Source organism: Mauremys mutica, chromosome 3 (assembly GCF_020497125.1).
Source record: "Mauremys mutica isolate MM-2020 ecotype Southern chromosome 3, ASM2049712v1, whole genome shotgun sequence".
In the NCBI taxonomy this organism is placed as follows: domain Eukaryota; kingdom Metazoa; phylum Chordata; order Testudines; family Geoemydidae; genus Mauremys; species Mauremys mutica.
Window position 1 is genome coordinate 148,529,689 of NC_059074.1, and position 14,939 is coordinate 148,544,627.

Here is a 14,939-nt window from a genome sequence, read left to right on the forward strand (position 1 = left end):
TCCAGGGAGTTACTAGACGTTTAAGGAATGATACCTGTAAGTGCTAAATTCTTGGTTTATGCCCATTTCTCTAGGTCAGTGGTTCCCAACTGGGGTTTGTGAACCCCTGGGGGTTCGCCGAACATTAGAGGGGGTTCGCCAGAAAAATTTCACTAATGGAGGCCAGAGGACCCCGGGCATTGGAGGCAGCAGGTGGGACCTGGTTGCAGGGAAGACAGCCCGAGCCCCAGGGAGAGCAGGTCCGGGCAGTTGGGGCTGGCAGCCCAATCCCTGCTCCCGTCAGCCCAAACCCCAGCGCTCCGCACGGGGCTGGCAGCCAGAGCCCCAGGAAGAGTTGGGCTGGGCAGTTGGAGCTGGCAGCCCAAGCCCTGGCAGTCAGCGGGACCTGCAGCCCGAGCTCAGTGGACCCGGAGCGGTCAACGGGGTCCAGCAGCAGGAGCCCCACGGAGTGTGGATCCGGCAGCCCAGACCCTGGTGCAGGGCCAGTAGCCTGAGCCCTGTGGTGGGCAGGGTGGCAGCTGAGACCCCAGACACGCAGGTGGCAGCTCAGACCCCTGTCCTTGTCAGACAGGGGAAGTTGGCATCAAGGGCAGAGTGAGCAGGGGCCATGCTGCACGTGGGGGATGGTCCAAGCTAATTTGTCCCTTGCAGGGCACCCTCGCAGGACACCCTTGTGGCGGAAGTAAAGCTGTTTGTGATCAGAACCAGCCGGAAGCACGTTGTAGCCAGTGTAGCAGGGTTAAGGTGCCTCAGTAATTGTTATTCTCTCTGGAATTCTGTTTTGCTTCAGTGAGACTTGAGTGAATCTTCTCATTTTCTAGTTTGTTGGTTGTTGTTAGCAGTCTGTGTTACCAGACCTGAGACTTTATCTTTCTCCAGTGGTTCTGGACTTCCAAGAGCTACGCAGAGCAAAGCAAGTGCATCCATCACACTGAGGTAATTTAAACTTAAATCCCTGGAAATATTCATTTTTAGGAGGGGGTTCATGAGATTTCACAATTTCGTGAAAGGGGTTCGCGGGCTGTTAAAGTTTGGGAACCACTGCTCTAGGTCATTCTGCCTTGCAGCAAGTCTTCTTAGGAGATGTCTCCTGCTTCCAGTCAGGGCAGTAAAACACAAGAATGACCTTTTGTGCTACAGATCAGTAGTTTCTAGCCACAACCTGGGAGAGGCATGAAAATGAACATTAATGACAAGGGGAAATTTTAACCAAACTTTTTCAAACTTAGTTAAGAAGTTGAGTTTGGGTTGGTTCCTATGTGAGCTGAACCTGTTCACCAACGAACAATGGAAAGTCTTCAGGGCTAAGGTAGCATTTCACTTCTGAACAGTGCACCAGCCTGAAGCCACAACATTTGAGTCCAGATGGTGACCTTTTAAAGATGGCAGTTCTAACTGCAGCTAAATGCTCCAAGATTGAAGGTTTGGTGATTTCAGAACTAAGGAGGGGATGACAGGGAAAATTCGAGACTGAGGTCCATCTGCAAGGCAGGAGAGTTAGGGTTCACACTTGTATTTCTGTGACACACCTGTATTTCCATAATCCTGTGTAATGGTCTCCACTCAGAGTCTAGTTGGGAAGCATGGCCTAGTGGTCATAACCACAACCCCAGACTGCCAAGGGGGTTGAGGGGAAGAGAGCCCAGGCTCTCCCACTCTACCAGGCTCCAACCCAGGACCCTTTTAGCTACCAGTAACCTAGCAATGAAGACTAGGTAAGACTATCCTCCCTGGGCCTCTTCCTCTGGTCTCCCCTCCCCCGGGGTCATCTCAGTTCAAGGCCTTCACCCGATGGGAAAATCCAACTCCCAAAGAAGCAAGGGGGAGTCACTACTGTCCAGGGCCATAGAGTACTTCCCTCTCTGCTTGTCTTTGCAGAAAGTCCTCCCTTTCCTCACAGAGGGCCCTTTTAGGCAGCTGCATCAGAGTCTTTAGGTTTCATTCTGCTCTGCTGGAGCCATGGGCTGCAAGTCTGTTCACCTTCAGCACTGAGCTAATTCGCTGCTTTTTAATTCCTCCAGCAGATGGAGCATTTGCTGCCGGTGTGGCAGGGCGGGGCTGGCTAAGCCCAAAATGAGCCCTTAAGCCCTTGTTGCTCAGTATGGGGTTTGTACACCTCATCACACCCTGGTTGTTGTGGGCTCCTTTAATCCAGGATGTCCCTCATAGACTGGCATCCACTGGATGGAGATGGCAATGAGAAGTAAAGTGGGTCCCAGTTTATGGAAAGGACAGCTGAGTTACGAGTGCAGCCCTGCAGTGTCACAGGAGGTCGGGCTTCTAGAGCAATTCCTGAAATGGAGAACAGAAGCACAATCTAAACTGAGAAACCGGCTGGCTCAGGAGGTTTTGGGGATGGGGAGCTACTGCCTTTTGCTTCTAGGGTGTTGGTTCTAAACCAGCCCTAAGTAGAGGACTTAGGCTGGTTCAAAGGAGCCAGGGAATAGGATATGGGACCTTTCACTTCTAGGGTGCTAGTTTCAATCTAGCTCCAGGGGTGTGGGGGTGATGGGGGATTGGTATATGGAGTAGCTCATTACTATGATGCTGGTTCTAATCCAACCCCAGATGAGGCAGACACTGGATACCTTTGAGCATAGGGGAGTTTTCCCTTACCAAAAGCAATGGTGACCAGTTTAAATTTAGAAGGTGCGTCTTAATTGAGTTCTCAATAGACATGTGTCCACATCACAAAATCCCAGTTGCTATAGAGTGTTTTGAACATATGTCCTCCATGCTGTCATGTCCTATGAAATCATGCAGGAGTCTCCCTGACATGCACACTCCATCATTGGCTCATGCGCAGATTAAAACTTTTGGTAGATGAATCTTAAATGTGTCTTGCCCTGAATCAGAGACACTCAGGGAGTAAAGTCCAAGGCAAAACTACGGGTGACTTGAGCTGGATGATATTTGGGCCTCGGGGAAGGATGGTTTGCACTCGAGTGGTTAGAGTCTTAGCCTGGACTCAGGAGACGTGGCTTCAATTCCCAGCTCTGCCACAGACTTCTCATGTGACCTTGGGCAAGTCTCTTAGTCTTTCTGGGCCTCAGTTCCCCATCGGTAAAAGGATAAAAGGTAAAAACACCTCCTTGGAGAGTTACAAGGATACCTGCATTAAGGATTGTGAAACACTCAGTGCTGGGGGCTGTAGAAATACCTTAGAATAGATAAAGATCTTAATGGCTTCGTCTCATTGGGTCTGCATGCCTGGTAGGGTGTGTTTATTCAGTGGTCTGGCGGAGCTCTGTGAGACACATGCATCACACAGACTGGTGCTGTTGTACAGAGGCAAAAGACAGACATAACCAGGTTATGATCTTAAGGACACTGGTGTGTACCCTGCTCTGAACACTTGGTTTGCATCAGGTGATAAATATAATACTAATATCTAGCTCTTACCATCCATAGATCTCAAAGCACTTTACAAAGCAGGTCAGTCTCATTATCCCCGTTTGAGAGATGGAGAAACTGAGGCTCAGAGAGGTGAAGTGACTTACGCAGGGTGTCCTGGCAGGCCGGTGGCAGAGCTGGCAATAGAGCATAGGTCTCCTGAGTCCCAGTCCAGTGCCATATCACTAGGCCATGCTGCCTGCCCATGAAGAATGCAACTCTGTGGGAGATTTGTCGGCGGGGGAACTAGAAGCTGCAAGGTGTTGCTAAAGGATAATGAAAAGCTCTAGTCCTGCGCTCTCAGTGGTGCTGCACAGTTCCTTAGAAGGCATGTCGAGCGGTGGATGGGCTGCCGAGTGCACCAGCTGATGCCAACAGCTCTCACTTGTTATGAAAAAAGACAGTTATGTAAATTCACTCCTATGCTCAAATGCCTCTCCGGAAAGTCAGGCCAAGTCTTTCCTCCTCTGCGGGGCTTGTGATTGACTCGCCCTGCAAAGTGTGTGGTGGTTCTCTGGGACACGGGATGCTATTTAAAAACAAAGTGTATTATCATGGGGCTAATCACCGTCCTTCCCAAGCGCTTCACAGTTTCAGTCCCTTCTCACTTATTTAAACACGCAGTTTGGGCCCTTGTGTGCAGGCCCACCAGCCAGGGCTGGGCCCCTTGCTTTGCTAAAGATGTCTCTGGCTCCCCTGGCCCAGAACCCCCCTGAGCGTGACAGAGGGTTGCAGCAGGGACTGGAGGATGGTGGGGATGCTGAGAGCTCCCTCCATACAGCACAGTGGGAGCCAGCGAGGAGAAAAGTGCTGGCTCCTGCACCGAGGTCTGTGCAAATGTGAGGTGACAGTCCTCCTCATCCCTGCACGGTTTTGTATTCTCTGAGTAGCAGGGGAGTGATTATATCCGTCCAGGTCTCTGCTGAGCTCCAAGGGAACAAGCAGCTCGGCGCTTCCCGCTGCCCTCGGATCCAGGAGCTAGCAGGGAGCCTGAAAATAGCATATTTCTCCTGATATGATTTCTCTAGCCCGCAATGACTTCCAGGATGATCAGCAGAGACAAACACTCCAGAAAGGAATGTTAATGCCCTCAAGGCTGTGGTGGCCAAAGAAGCTGAATCTTCCCCCCAGTACACGCTGACATATCATTATCTGCGAGCCTGCATGTGAAATGAATTGAGACTCTCCCGGCTAGGATCCTGCTGGAACCCTAATGAAAAGTCCCTTCTCATTCTTGCATGCAGACAATAAGAAAAAAACAAAGAAACCTTCAGCCTCCCCAGGTCTATTCATTATATAACTAGCCTGATTCATGATCAGTCTTTCTTTCATAGTCTGCATGCACTCCCCTGAATATACTGTGGGTGTGTGTATGCATAGATGTATATATATGACACACATCATATACTATGTGTGTATAGATATGCATAGACACACACAAAATCTATTTATCTACCCAACAACCCATTGTCTGGGAGACAGCCTGGTCTTCTGAAATTTTTATGGCTCCAGTTAGCTTGGAGACAATCCAAAGGTCAAATTCTCTACTGTATCTCCAGTCACCTTGCCAGTCAGCACAGATCATGGGGCTCTGATACTTTCTGAATCTCTGATCACCTACAGGGCACTAAATTACTGCCATTACACTGCAATTCGCTGTACAATATTACTCTTTGATACACTACCTGCCTTTGTCTGGCTGCATAGCAGCAAGCGCAGTATGCATTATTTACCAGGCTAAGTACACAGCCACCGCTGCTGCACAAATGGAGGAGAATTGGAGCTGCGCTTGAAATGTAAAAAGGTGCCATTTAGAGTTGTCATCACATCCCAGGCAGAAGCTAGTCTGCATTTGCCTGAGCCCTTGTTCAGACGAGATGTGGTCACTGTCCTGGAGACAAGCTCCTCCAAACTTTTGACCAGGACTTTGCAACAACCAAAGAAATTTAACGCCCCCCCTACAATCCAGCCCAATTTTTACCCTGAGCCCAGCACCTGCTGGGATAGCATCTGGGGAGCTTAGTCAGTGCTGTGGAGATGCCTGTCCAGTGCAGAGATGATCAATAAGGGTTGCAGTCATGCAGTCTCAGCACCTTGATTTAATGAACTCCTAGTAACCAGGGCCGCAGCAGCCATGTTTTGCTTTATTGCAAAGCGATAACTGTGGTGTAGTATGACCTCCCTCCAAGGCAATGACATGTCTGTGAAGGAGGAGCTTCCTGAACACTGGTCAGGTGAAAGGAGAGTTTCCAGTTCTCTCTCTAAGTGCAAGGGGAATTAAGACCTTGATCAAGTCCCCCCCCCCCTCACCCCCGCATATCTCCCCCCGATCCCCGCTTTATGTCAGTGCATGGTTAGCGTGTGTCTTATCCTTCAAGTAGCACACACCTTTGCTTATGAAGGATGCTGTGGCTGGGGCCTAGGGTGGAAGGCAGCCCTGCACTGTGAGGCAGCGGTGAGCAGAATAATACATATTCACAAGCTCAAGCCACCAGTCTCTGGCCTGCTGAGATGGGACCCATCCAAAGTGATTTAGAATCCAGTTCATGGTCAGGATAATATTTGCTCACTAGCTCAATGTCAGGAGGCAAGTGGAGTGGGGAGGGAGAGCTGGGGATCTTGTTATTATTACAGAGGGACTTCGAGTGGAATTGGCCTGTATTTCAATAGTGACTGCTCTGATTGTTTCCCTCTCCGCAATGTGTTCGGGGGACTCATTTACTCTCGCTCCATCATGCGCCCTTGGTCCGAGCCGGCCCCATTACCGCTCACCATTAGGAAACAGATTGCAGGTTGCTTTCTCAGCGTGGCCCCAAAAGCAGTCCTTAAAGGAGATAGATTTCTGATTGAAATCCTCCCTGTCAATTGCTGCGGAGATTCATCCGATGCAGCACGAGCACACTTCTGGTGAAATTGCCAACAAAAGAGGCTGAGTTTCACCAGGCTTCATACTTTGGCTACCTTCTACTTAATGGCTGTACAGTAATGTCTCCTCTTCAGATACCCCCTCCCCCCCTGCTTTTATTGATCCATGGAAGAGGAATATCAGATTAAATCATAGTCAGCATGTATCGAGCCCCCCTGTCCAAAACTATATGTCGTATGTGCCCTCCCCGGCACCGCATGTTTTTCCTTCCCTAGCAGGGTCACCGCTATTGCTAGGAAGTTTATCTCAGCTTCTAGAATCTGCAAAATTAGGGCCAAATTTTCCTCTCCTGCCACCAGCCATGCTCTTCCCTTCCAAAGACACGTAAACAGAATCCCTTCTGCACATTGCCTCAGAGATACTTGCCACCCATCTGTCCTCCGGAGGGCACAGAGCAGGATAGCTGGCCCACCCACATGCAGCAGAAATGCTGCCCTTACGCTGCTTTTAGGGCCTCATACCTGCACAAGGCAGGGGACAGGATTGGCCCCAGAGGTTTTAAACTGGAGAGCAGGTGAGCTTTCCAGTACATCCTCTCATCCTCAGGGGCAGGGACCTCGCTTTCTCATTCATCTTGCACCATGTCCATCAGTGGTGCTATAGAAGCTGTAACCCTAGTCACAACTGGGAAGGGCAGAGGCAGCAGGCAAATGACAAACAACATGGTGGGGGAAGTTAAACAAGCTCTCTGCACTCCAGGGACAACTCACTTTGGGCAATGGGTGAAGACTGGGCTTTCATCCACCATATCATCAATCATCATCCTCACCATCAAACACACGTGGCCTGCTGAGGGCCATTGCATCAGCCGGAGTGACCATGGTCGATGGCATCACACCAGCCATTGGATAGTGAAGTTTCCAGATCTGGCATAATCCTGCCAATCCACATATCTCTGGGGTGCGTGGCCCCACAGGCAGCACCAGGTCGGGTCAGGGCATGCACCTCCTTGCGCGTCGATGGAGAGTTTGGGAGCATAGTGTATGGGGTGTATTTGTCCATCCTGGCAACAAGGCTGAAGAGCTTGCAACGCCACTTTTGAATCTAGTGAGCGTTTGAAGGAAGGCCAGATCTTAGTGAGACTATGACATTTCACACAAAGCCAAACTATTTTATGCTCAGAATTTGGTGCTAATGGTACATATGGCTTGTTTCTAACCACTCCAAGTCTGCCTGTAAGAGGTCCAGGTTCCTGACCCATATAGCTGTACAGGTAGTACACAGGTTTGATAGACCTTGAACACATCCATGTCAGAAATCGCTCTTTAGTGAAATCTCACAGGGTCTTCGATGGTGCAGAAGCACCAGAAAATTTAGACCATAGGCTATTTGTCGCTCAGCTCTCACTGCATCTTCTAACTTCTCCAGATATCCATCCACCAACAACAGTGTCCAGTGACTTTCTGAGAATCCTGTTGAAGCTGTGAAATACACACTAGCTGTCAAGGATCACATATGTAACCCTGGTACCCTCGTGGAGATTGCCTGGAGCAATATATGTAATGCTATATCACATGCCGCAGCTGGACAATTGGCTTCAGAAGGTCATGCAAGAAACCTTGACTTTTGGTCTTTGATATAGTCACGAAAAAAAGGCAGATGCATGCAAATCACATCATCCATCCCCTGGTCAAAAGACTGGATCCTACAGGAGGAGGGATGCGTCTGTGCGTATGGGGTAAGCACTGTCTAATAATTAGATCATGAGATTGGGAGTTAGGAGTTGTGGGCTTTGTTGTTGGTTCTGCCAGTGGCTCACTCCTTATCCTTTGTCATGTCACTTACCCTCTCTCTGTCTTGCAATTTCCCCTTGAGTAAAACGGAAATAATACTAAGCTACCTTCCCCTGAGCATGAATCATTCATGTCTGCCAAGCACAGGGAGCTCCTCAGGAGGAAGGGGCTGTTGTGCTGAAAAGGGCTAAGGGTTATTTTTATGTTTTGTTATGGCAAATACATCCTGGAAATTAACCCATGAGGCAAAACTCTGCATCAAAGGGTTAAACATAAAGGCCACAGCAAAAGAACCTCACCTAGAACCCCACCTTCAAATCCAGTAGGGCTAAAATGGCTTCTCCTCTATTAGCAGGACAATCCCAGAGGAAGCGGGTGGGCAGCTGACTTGCTCAACATTCAGAACCAAGTGCCTGATGTTGAGGACAGGGGAGGATTTTTGAGCTGGAGTCTGTGTGGAACCCAGTCGGGACACACACAGACACTGCCCTGAACTGATTTGAGAAGGTAGAGAAGCTGCTGTGACTTCTGCTATTGTTGCTCATGAGCACACCTGTCTGTGAATGAAGCAGACTAGGAATAGAGTCTCCTGGTCTGGGTCAGCTGAGTTCTTCCCCAGTCAGGGATAGGGATCAACCCACTTTTGAGTCCAGCGCTCCTTTGATGGCTCCGAAACTGGGAGTATGTGTACATGCAGTGCTAGTGCACGGCCAGCTACAGATGTGCTGTTCTAGATTGTTTCTTGGCTGCGAATGCAGTGTCAGCACACCAGAGGGGAAGGCATGGAAGGCAAGAGATGGTAACAAAAGGTTCCCATGCATGAGACACACATTTTATTTTCTAATTTGGGATTTGAACTATAAATGGCACAGACAAGTGGGATTTGAATGCGTCATAATGACATACAAGTGGACCCCACTGTGCTGAAACATTACAACCCAGAGAGAGGGGAAAACAAGACAAACTACTTAGTTCCAGCCTCCAATGGCCAATCCTAGAAATAACATCAAGAGTGCTGCTTCGGAGAAGCTGTCAGGGGCTTGGAGGGGGGTGGAGAACAACATAGGACAGGAGAGAAATGTAAAGCAGCTAGAAAAAACAGACAAAACTACTTTGCGTTCAGTCCCAGGTGCAGCTAGCCGTCCAGATTGCCATGGCCTGCCAGTGTTTCACCGTCGGGTGGAGGGGAGGAAATGCTTTTCCATCCTACGGCTGCGTGTTCTGCTGCTGTCTCAGTGGTTCTTCATCCTAGATGGAAACTTGATGCCTGGGTCCCGGACACATCTGTTTGCATGCAGTGCTGCATCTGCGAATGGATCAGCCAACAAGCCCTCGTGTTTCTAAAGTGAGTCCCTCTGGCCAGTGCACTTAGATTCATAGATGCGTACAATCATAGGGTTAGAAAGGGACTGCAAGGGTCATCTAGTCCAGTGGTTCTCAACCAGGGGTACACATACCCTGGGGGTACACAGAAGTCTTCCTGGGGGTACATCATCTCATCTAGATATTTGCCTAGTTTTACAACATGCTGCAGAAAAAGCACTAGCAAAGTCAGTACAAGCTAAAATTTCATACAGACAATGACTTGTTTATACTGCTCTATAGACTATACACTGAAATGTAAGTGCAGTGTTTATATTCCAATTGATTTATTTTATAATGATATGGTAAAAAGGAGAAAGTAAGACATTTTTCAGTACTAGTGTACTGGGACGCTTCTGTATTGTTACGTCTGATTTTGTAAGCAAGTAGTTTTTAAGTGAGGTGAAACTTGGGGGTACGCAAGACAAATCAGACTCCTGAAAAGAGTCCAGTAGTCTAGAAAGGTTGAGAGCCACTGATCTAGTCTAACCCCCTGCCAAGATGCAGGATTTGTTGTGCTAAACCATCACAGACAGATGGATCCAGCCTCCTTTTGAAAACCTCCAGTGAAGGCACTTCCACAACCTCCCTGTACAGTCTGTTCCATTCTCCTACTGTTCTCACACTTCTGAACAGGTGATGAAGAAACAGAGTTGGATCACATTAGAACTGGAACCTGTCTCGGGCCAGGGCACCAGGCTGAACTCTGAGGTGCTGATGTTGGTGTAACTTTTTATTTAAAACTATTTTTCATTTGGATGGTGGCTACTGGGATCAGGCAATGGTTGGAGATGCTGAAATACCACAAGACAGTCCGCTCCCATAGCATTCCCAGCTGCTGCACATGCCAGGAGGAACAGAAATCTCTCTAGATAGCCCGCCTATTATGAGATTTATTGCCCTCGAGAGCTTTGGGCCATTGGGAGAAAGTTAGAAAAAGCAAGTCTTTGGGATCCTTCTCCAAACCAGTTGAGGTTCTCCCATCACTGTTCAGGCAGTACCCCTACAACACCATGTCTTCAGAGATCTCTGGCAGCAACAGAACTAGTGTTTGTGGGTTCGACAGGGCCGGCTCCAGATGCCAGCGAAGGAAGCAGGTGCCTGGGGCGGCACTCCATCCATTATTGGGGCGGCACGTCCGGGTCTGCGGCGGCAATTTGGCAGCGGGTCCTTCAGTCTCTCTCTTCCTCTTCGGCGTCAGCTCAATTGGGTTTTTCTTTTTTCTCTTTTTTTTTCACGGTCCTTGGGTTGGAGAAAAGGATTCCAGGGGCTCACACAGGAGCTCTGTACCCCTTGCTCCAGACAACTCCCTATGCCCCAGCCATACAGAGAATCTTGAGGGCAGAACAGAGACCAGTTGAGTTGATGACCTCAGCAGGTGGTGGGGCTGGTGGATCCATGACTATCTGTACCTACTGGCTAATCCCCCATGAAGTAGCCCAGGAGCTGTGGGGGCTACTCCAGTAGCTGCCCTTGCTTGGCAGGAGGATTCTCAACCCAGTTACTCATCCCGTATTGCTCCCACAGTTGGTGCAAAGGTTTACAGCCCCATAGGAGCATCTCCATTTCAGGCCAGCACTTAGAATTTGCCAATCATGCCCTAGTTCCTGTTGAGGAGAGCCCATGGTCCTGCTCTATTCCTGACGTGGAAGGCTGCCCAGCATGTACTGTCTCGGCATGTGGGGGACGGTTTATACAGCAGCTGAGCCCCAACCCGCTTCTCTAATTGCCTGTGCTCAGGAAAGGGTCCCCTTCCAGCTCTGAATGTATTAAACTGTAGAACTGACTTTCAAATGATCAAGAACAATTTTGTTTTGTTTTTTAATGGCTGCTCTTATGGGCCTCGAGTGGCTGCCAGTGCTGTGAGCTCCAGGGACCCAAAAATGCGGTTGGAAAGACCGGTGGACTGAGGGACTGGTAACAGAATTAGCTTGGACGAGCCTTCTGGAGAAACCTTCAGAGCTGCTTAGTTTAGAGACCATTTGGTTTAGCTAATTTCTCTTCCCTTCACAGTTCATTATTAGGGGCCTTGGCATGAAAACAGGCATCCCGGCCCTTAGAAACCTCCTCTGCCCCTGCAGCTTGCTCCCCAGCTAGGATCACAATCCCCCATTTATAACATCACAATCAACTCCACAGCAGCTAATTGGGATGCCACAAATGGGGAATTCAGACCTTGGATGGGGAATAAGCAGCAGGAGCAGGCAAAGATCCTGTTTTCCTGCTAACAACCCCAGCGATTAAAGTAATGGAGGGACAGAAATGCAGGCAGTGCAGGCTATGTAAGCAGAATTGTTCATCAGGGTTCTCCAGGCGGTGCCAGCTCCTCATTAATTCTCTGTGAGGTGTAAAATAGAGGTGCTAATAGTATTTAGCCCTTCTCTAGCACCTTCCTTCTGAGGATCTCAAAGCATTTTACACACGCTAATTAGTTAAGGAAGGATTGCAACTCCCTGGAGAGGGAGCTAAATACTATCTGCACAGATGGGGGAACTGAGGAACACAGAGTGAGCAGAGTGTTCCTCATGCACAAGGAGCACTGAATCAAAGGCCCCAGGCTCCTCACTCTGCACCCCCAAGGAGTGGCGAGAGAAAAGGAACAGCCCCATTCACTCAAAGCAGCCAGCGAGAGAAAGAGAATATTGTATTGCCGGGAGCCACGACATTCTTGTGAGGGATTGTCCTGCCCCTAGCTTGCATTGCAGCAGTGCAGCAATACATGACTGTACAATAGGACAACATAAGGAGTGCAAAGGATGGGACGTGTGCAAGGTAAGGAGAGGATCGCTGATCTAATTGGGCCCCCTGCCCCCTTTCTGGCATAAAGTTGGAAATTGAGTTAAGGAGAGGTGTTCGGAGTTTTTGATTTTAAATTCAGGCTGGATTTAGGATGTGTAACCTAATGCTTTAAAAGCTCTTCTGGTCAGGAGAATCCAGATGGCAACCACTGTGGAGAACAGGAAAACCGTGACTCTGTCTTGCCCGTGTCTTTTTGTAGAATCACCACGTTCCCCTGCTTTTGATTCAAGCTCAGACTTTCTCTTCCCACCCCTCCCCGCTCAAGATTTGTCTCTTTAAAAAAAAATTAATTAAGTTTATACACGTCAAACACAACATACAACAGTGTGCAAACAGCTGATAAAACCCTACCTTGTGCAGCCAAGATACCAAATTCAGGCCTACCTTGGTGACTGCTAGGATTAGGCATTTTTCATCTTCAAAGCGCTGCACAAACATTACTGCATTTAATACTCAGAGTGCTGGTAAAACTAATTAATTCACACCCCCCCCACTGTGAAGTGGGTATTATTTCTGATGTACAGATGGGGAAACTGAGGCACAGAGACTTGGAAGTGTCTTTCCAGAGGTCACTCAGTGATTTGGTGTCAGTGCTGGGATCAGGATGCAGGAGTTCCTGGCTTCTGGTCAGGAGAATAGACTGCACCTCGGTTTCAAAAAGGAAGAATATAATGATTCCTAGAGTTTAAGGCCAGAAGGGACCATTTGATACTCTAGTCTGACCTGCTGTATCACACAGGCCATTAATTTTCACTCAGTGACTCCTGTATGGAGCTCAATAAATTGTGTTCGACAAAAGTCTATCTTCCAGAACCGCACCCAGTCTTGATCTGAAGACATCAAGAGATGGAGAATCCACACTTCTCTTGGCAGTTTGTTCCAGTGGTTAATCACCCTGACTGTTCATAATGTGGCCTTATTGCTTGGACAATTTTAGTCCCAAAGTAGAAGACATAAAAAGTCAGATATTGAGAAGCAGGAAGCCAAAACAATGGAATAAACTGATAAATGACATCAGGTTGCCCCTAGCTATGGCATATACCCAGGGCTATGTGCAGCTCAGGGCCAGAGCTCACAGTCAGCTGTGTCTTGATCAAAGCAGTCAGTCAGGAGGATGAAATGGTATTCTTCCTGTGTTCTGGCTGTATCTTTCCCTTCTCATTGTCTGTCCCTATAACTAATCTTCCTCTAATGTCCTCAAACACGTACTGCACTTGCTCATTCCAGCTCTGTGCAGTTATTCAATTAGCATTGGACCCAGAGGCATACTGTATATTTTTCAGTGTCTGCTTGTTTTGTGGGCTTCAGCCTTTGAATATCCAAACTATAGACACCTAAGTTGTCTCAAATGATTCATTAAAAAACGGAGGCACTCAAAAATGAAAGGACACTTTTGAAAATCAAAGCCAGAATGCTCCTGCACAACTTCCTCGGCTATCATAAGCCCTTTAACTCAGGACAGAAGGGAGGGCTTGTCCCTGTGGTAGGAAGTATTCCCTGCATTTGGCTCCAGACGTCTCCCTCTCTTTAGAGAGAGGCAGCTCCTCACAGATTCCTTTCACACTGTGCTAGCACCTCTTTCTCATAGGCCAGCCGTCAGTTTAGGACTCCATTTCCCAGGATTCCCTTTTTCTGAGCACTGACTGCTCTTGGGTGGTGGGGAGGGGAAGAAGGCTCCACCTAGTCCTGAGGCTCTTAACTCAAAAAATCATCCCGAGACATACTGAAGCCCAGCTGCAGGGGATTGTGGGATTTTGGTGATAAGAAGAAAAATGGAAGTTTGGTTGCTTCACCTCTATCCAGCCTAGTCTAGGTTTGGTGGGGAAATCGTCTATTCAGTTGTCAGTGGCCTGTTCTCGGCTGCTTTACAGAGAAGTGGAGAAACTTAGGTGTCCTAATTCTTCTCGGGAGAGTACATACCCTCACACGGCCATTCAGAGAAATCCTCCTTTGGCAGCCTCCATGTGAAATGAGTTTGGCAGGTCTCAGTCCAGTTCCCAGTGAATAGGTATCATGTCACAGAAACCACTGGCACATCTGGGATTAACTTGTCACTTGCCTCTCTGTTGTCAGTCTCAGCAGAGAGGCCAAGATCTTGGAGACTGAACTTCCCTCTAGATTTCCCTCAGGATCAGGGCCAGTTACATTGCTAAAGCAGGGCTGTGTGGCATAGCTTGCAATGCTGTTCCCCGGCCTCTACCAGTTCTGCTGCTAAACTGAGGAGTCCTGTTTCCAGGGATGTCAGGCTGGGGCCTTTCACCTGCTCCACATTAGAAAGATGTAAAGAAAAAGAAGGAAAAGTCTCAGGTTTTGGAGGGCTTGGGCAAAGGTAACTCACACTGTAATCAAAGGTTAACTACCTGTGAGGATCTGGGCCTTTGTGCAGTTCAATTCCACTGTTTTTTTGCTGAACGTTTCAATATGTAGCTTGGCTAACTAAATGGTGAATTGCTGATGAAATGCCTTTATTACATCTTGCAGGTAGCTCTTACCTGAATGCAGTAACTGTATTCCCTGATCTGTTATATCCTTATCTGAAGTTCTTTATTCATCCTCTAAAACTGCTTTAATTTATATCTTCCCAGCAGGCTATCAACCCTGCTCTGAGTACACCCTATTTAGCTGTGTATATAATCGTGTATGGTAATCCACAAAAACATCATTGATACCTTGTTGCTGGGATAATAAACATCCCTCTTTATCCTCTCTAAGAGAATATTTTTATC